This window comes from Corythoichthys intestinalis, chromosome 19 (assembly GCF_030265065.1).
Source record: "Corythoichthys intestinalis isolate RoL2023-P3 chromosome 19, ASM3026506v1, whole genome shotgun sequence".
Classification (NCBI taxonomy): Eukaryota; Metazoa; Chordata; class Actinopteri; order Syngnathiformes; family Syngnathidae; genus Corythoichthys; species Corythoichthys intestinalis.
The window spans coordinates 29523249-29529248 of NC_080413.1; the positions used below are offsets into that span (position 1 = coordinate 29523249).

The following is a 6000-nucleotide window of genomic DNA, read 5'->3' on the forward strand; positions in this document are numbered from 1 at the left end:
CACGTGCAGGGGCAGGGGGCATTCATCTAGTGAAACACACACACACATTTCTCCCAGCTGTTCTGCTGCCCAAAGAGCTTCACAGAATGTGCGTGTGTGTATTCGTGTGTGTGTAATCCAATGTGCTGCTGCTGCTCAGCCTGTGCCACGCTTGCTCCTCTGTTGCTGTGCGTTTGATCAGATCTGCCTCCCTCAACCTGTTTGCTGTCTGAGACACACAAACACACCCACGCAGGCACACGCACAAAAAAAATAAAAGAGATGCTCCCTCAACTTATGAAGAAGCTGCGTTCGCTGTCTATCGAGTTTCCGGAGAAAAGAACCTTCTCACAAGAGGTGGTTAAGTGACCTTACACCAGACACAAGAAACACGAGTGAGCGTTAAGTGTTGGTGGAGTGGTTAAATGATCTCGAGATTCTTTGAAGGGAGTGCATTACACTTGAGTCGTCGCTTCCCACCAGGGAAGTGTGTTTGTAGTTTGTCGTAGTAGAAGTATCCGCTCCTCTGGACCCCTTCACTCCAGTTTACACTGGTCAGCTCTCTTGACACTTTAGCTCCCATTTTTATAGCTTGATGGAAATAACAACCATAAGACATGCTTCACACACACTTTAAAGTGCCCCCCACTTACACACCTCCACTGTTACCGTGCAACCAGAGGCTTGCGGCGCGTGTCAACGCCACACGTACACTCACGCAAAAACCAAAAAGCCATATAAGTCACCTTAGAATCCTGCTGCGTTCCAGACGAGTTGCTTTTCACTCTTTCTCTCCTCTGTCAGACTTTTCTCGCCAGCTTCCTTCCTTCCTTCCTCGCGTATATCCGTCCGTCCTCGCTTTCTCAGTCCCCCTCTTCGAGTCGGTGCTCGGTCACTTCCCAGCGTTTTTCCCGAGTCCCTCCATGTCCGCCCCGTCAGTCGTTTCTACCGCCTAGCGAGCGTGTGCGCACCTACACGCACACACACTCACACACGCACGCACACGCACGCACAAGTCGCTACGTTCCGATACTCTCTCTCGCTGGCTCTCTCTCGCTCTCTTTCTCTCGCTCCCTCTCTCTCTCCCTCTCTCTCGCTCGCTTATCCCACTCTGCACTCTCTACTGCCGAGTCAGTGAGTGTTTGTGCGCGTGTGTGTGTGCGCGTGGTTGTGTGTGTTGGTTTTCCTCTGCTCTGCCTTGCCCCGCCAACAGCAGCAGATTTCCCGTGAAAGTCAGCTCCGGGTCCTAAAGCTAGTAAAGTTCACTAAAAGAATGCCATTGTGCACGTTATGATATCCGAGATCGTCTATAGTTGACACATGTAGATTGAAAAAGTTTGGAAAACGTTTGAGGAAAAAAATGAATAAAAAATAAAAACCCTCCCTCCCCGGGCTGGCCGGGTGGGGGTCGTGGCCCTGGGTTAGCGCCTGTGCGGTGTCTCCTCGTGTCTGCGTGGCTGTCGCGTGCTTGGCGGGGCTCGCGTGTGGCTGGATGTGATTGGGCGCGCTCGGATGGGGGGTCCCGGTGCCTGGACTGGTGGTGGGGCGGCTTAGGGTTGGTTGCCAACGGGCTTACACTCACAAAGAATTCACACGATTACAGTGTTCTAGATCAGGGGTCCCCAACCTTTTTTGCACCACGGACCGGTGTGATTTGGGTCTTTTTTTCACAGACTGGTGTTCTGTCAAATTTTCCACCCTTATAAAATTTTGCTTCCAAAGCTTTTGTGGCGGTGGAAAAAAAGCCCTCTTTTATATTCAGTTGGACTCTTAATGTTATCCAACAGTGCTAAAAAAAAACTATACATCATAAACATACATGTGCAGCACGAAAATGGCGTAAATTAATGCTTAACGACACGGCGAAGTTGTTAAGTGAGAGAGCTGCGTGCAGTTGTTGTGTGCAGCGAACATGGCAAACGAAAGTTAATATTCCTTTCTTTAAAGAAAGTTTGTAGTGTGTACTTTGGACGGTGTGTTAAGCGGCACAGGCGAAAGTCAATCGGCCAGAATGCAGTCGTTAATAAATTATTTATTATTTCTGCGCGGTACCGGTCCGCGGCTCAGTCGTTGGGGACCCCTGTTCTAGATGACAGACCTGATCTGCGTACACCAGGGGTGGCCAACCCTGGTCCTCAAGAGCCGCAATCCAGCTTGTTTCCATGTCTCCCTCCTTTAACACACCTGAATCAAATGATCAGACCATCAGCAAGCTCTGCAGTTGCATGATAACAATCCTGATAATGTGTGTGGGAGGTGTGTTGGAGGAGGGAGACATGGAAAACAGGCCAGCTTGCAGCTCTTGAGGACCAGGCTTGGCCACCCCTGGTGTACACAAATCAGCTCTGTCATCTAGAACCCAGTAATCATGTGAATCCTTTGTGAGTGTAAGCCCGTTGGCAACCGACCCTACGCCGCCCCACCCCTCCCAATCACCTAGCTTATCGACTTCCCCACCCCCCTCCCCTTCTTGACCGGGTCAACAGGCCCCCCACATGGTGTCAACCGGAAATACATCTAGTTGACGATAGCACCAACATATTAATAGTTAGTGTAGGCGATCAATGTATTTTTTGTTGTTGTTTGTGTTTCGTTTCTTTTTTTTTCTTTTCTTCTGTCCCCCCATAACCACTTTCGGTTCTCTGTTTTGTCATAATAAACGAGATATGTTGAATGATCACAATGGGAGTAAGTCATATTCTCAATGTGAAAAATTAAAACTATTCAGACCAACCGGACACTTAGACTTCCATTCTCTGTGTCAAACAGCTGAACAGGACAGGTTTTAAATAAATAAATTAATTAATTAATTAATTTAAAAAAAAAAAAGTGGATGGAAGGAAATGTGATCAAAAACATGAAACATCTCATCCTCCTTAATAGCGTACCGCACGAATGCTATTTTAGACCGTGACGTCGCCATCGTAACGTGGAAGTGGGACATTATAGACACGCCCTCGCATACAACCCATGTTATTTCTGCTTGTTTTCTCCGGTAATCTTTCAAAAAAGAACATGCCAATCAAACACTGCTGCTATGAAACTTGTTTCCCGAAACCAAAAACTCGGAGGAAAATATGTGAAGAATGGATCAAGTTGCATGGACGTCCAAAAGACCAGTTTGACGCCAGTAAGGTGAAGCCATTCACATTTCATATGCAGTAAACATTTTGTTGGGCGCCATGGTCCTATAGAGGGCGAAGAGGTAAGCCATTTTGATATTTTTACTTATTTTTTAGCGTGGTGTGCTTCTGTCTGACAATGAATGACCTGAAAAAATTAAAATGGTATCTGACTGCCACTGTTACCTTTTTGTTGTAAAAAAGCAACTTTAGTAAGGGAGAAGTGGAAATAAATTATAGAATTAAGATATGTCATTAATGAAAAAATTTAAAGTGTTCGTTTTTTTCAGCCCTCGACACTCAAGCCATCTTTTTAAACATTTGTATGTTCTTCCACATCTTTACCAGTGAATCTGGCACCAGGGACATCATTTTTGGACAGAATTGGTAGGTTTAGCTTTAGATTTACTATTGGGGACAAATGCGAGGTTGACCCGCCTAGCAACAATTGCTAACATCATGAATATTAATGAGCAAAAGTGTCGTATTGCTTGCGGTACGCCATTAAACACCACTCTAGGTGAAATGTAAAAATTTCCAACCTAACCTTCCTGACCCTTTATAGAGTAATTGACTATTTTTTCTGTAATTAAAAAAAAAACAAAAAACAATAATAGCCCCGTAAGGACTTGCTATCGGCAATGGCACCCAATAACACTCTAAAGTTTATTATTATCATTTATTAATTCATTGTATTAATACTAACTCACTGATTGTCATTTACAACAGGGGTCTCTCCAACTGTGCTCTGCCAAAATGTCTACATTGGCGAAAGGTCCTACATGAGGCAAATTTGACACCCAAAGTACTTCCGTGCACTCTCAACTTGTTTTGTTTAGATGCATACAGGCAGAACGTACTAAAAAAATGCCTCAAGAAAATACTTAAATGTAGTTATACCAAATGAGGGTGAATGTAGTTATACCAAATGAGGGTGGTTTAAATACGCTACATGACTAATGTGGTCAACTGCTTTAAAGCTAACACAAAAAAACACAATGGTTGAAAGTATGAGGGAGTAATACATGCAAAAAGTATTTTTGAGGCAATATAAATGGTAATAAAAAAACTCAATAAAAACAAAAATAGTGAGCACTCACCGCTTTTAACCGATGTGCACATGCGTGCAGATGTTTGCGCAAGCTCGCTGAGCATTGTGTAAGACGTTTAGCCGCCTAGCAAAGAATCGCCGAACACCGGTCCTCAAAGTCCCACTGTGGGTGCAGGATTTAATTCCAACCAAACAAGATGACTACACTTTTTCACCAATCTGGTGTTTTACAAGTGCAATCAGTTGATTGCAGTCATGTGCTGCTTGTTTTAGCAGAAACCTCATTGGTTCAGCAATCTGTGCTGGATCGGCAGGAACAAAAACCACGACCCACAGTGGGCCTTTGAGGACTGGTTTGGAGACCACAAATTTACAATGTCCAATTTATTTAAACTGGTAAGAACTGATTATATTAAACGTCCAATTTATTTTGACTGGGAGGATTGACGCCATCATTCACTGGGTTAATGACAGTAATACAATAAATGCAAACATGACCATATTTTACTTGAGTGAGAATGTAATTGCCACAGGGCTGCCACTGCCAGTATGTCTCTTCCTCTCAGTACAAGACAATAAGTACATAAATAGGGAAGAGAATTATTTCTAACCAAGATATCATAATGCATAATGTAAAAAATTTGAAATTTAAATGAAGAACAAAAGCTTTTTACTTTTGGACTTAAGCGTATGAGAGTCTGTACCTACTATGTTTTACTGTCGCTTAAATAAATGGAATGAGTTTGTAGTTCTACTTGTAACAGTCTTTTATTTGTATCTGTACTTCTACCCAAAGGTGACGTTGCATTATTGTTTACATATTTTCTTATTTATATATATGGTGGAAAACATAGACAAGACTGAAAAAGCAGTTTCTGTTCTTGCACCCTTCTTTAAACTGCTGTATTTTAAGCCAAAAGAACTTTTGTGTTTGATAGAACAATATGTCTATATGCTGCCATAGCAGATTCATGGCGCATTAAGCCCTCAAACTATTTTTAATTTGTCCGTTTTACCCTGGAAACCCCCGTTTACAGGGGTCGCACAACCGCTATTGTTTCAACCCAGCCATAAAAAAACCGGTATGTAATTATATTTATTATTCAAAAAGTCTGTCATGTTTAGCTTAGAATCATTCATTGATGTCTAATATTTCGTTTTAAAAAAAAAAAACGACTTTAAAAAATTATTCACTCACATATTTGAAAGTATTAAACAAATTACGTCACAATGAAAAAATTGGCGTCTGTAAAAAAAAATGTCATGGATATCCACCTCATAACTATCGCTTAACTGTATTTTTGTCGTTACTGTCGCATTTCCCCCAAAATTTTAGATGATAAATAATCGATCTAAACAAAGAAAAATTAAATGAACATTTCGATTACTCCTTGATGTCTGCGATTTCTGCATTGCGACCCTTGTTATATTACCATGTTTTACCCATAGAATCCCCCCCAAATCTGGCTGTGGCCATTCACAGCTGTGTCTTGACACACGTTGATACATGCTACATGGAGTTTTTGGATCGAAACAAGGTATGTACGCCATAATATCTCGTTAAAATCATGGCGTGGGCTTTTTTGCTTACCTCTGCAAACAGCTGGATTGTCAAAATTAGTGGCTTATTGGCTCTCATTTGAATATTTAATGCTTAAATTAATAACTTCATTCTGATTGGCCAACGGCAAATGGGTGTGTCAGTGGACAAGTTGACAAGTGTTTCTATTAAGAATTTGTAGAAGACACCCAATGTGGCAGGTTCTTGTATAATAAGGCATGGTGTGAAATCACAACCTTATAATTTGAAAACAGTTGTTTGCAGAGTTGTGTGACTTACAAAGCGAT

The 6000-nt window shown here is 42.2% G+C and overlaps 1 protein-coding gene across 2 annotated transcripts in view; it reads right to left on the reverse strand.

Moving 5' to 3' along the window:
• The window catches only part of ches1 (checkpoint suppressor 1), a 209614-nt gene extending 205279 nt beyond the window's left edge, over nucleotides 1-4335 (reverse strand). The window contains exon 1 of one of the 2 annotated variants that reach the window (XM_057823681.1): nucleotides 4202-4335. The gene's annotated coding sequence lies outside the window, so the exon portion shown is untranslated. Of the gene's footprint in view, nucleotides 1-725; nucleotides 1157-4201 lie in introns of those variants that run through there. The other variant, XM_057823680.1, reaches the window with a different exon arrangement.
• Nucleotides 4336-6000: the final 1665 nt, after the last annotated feature.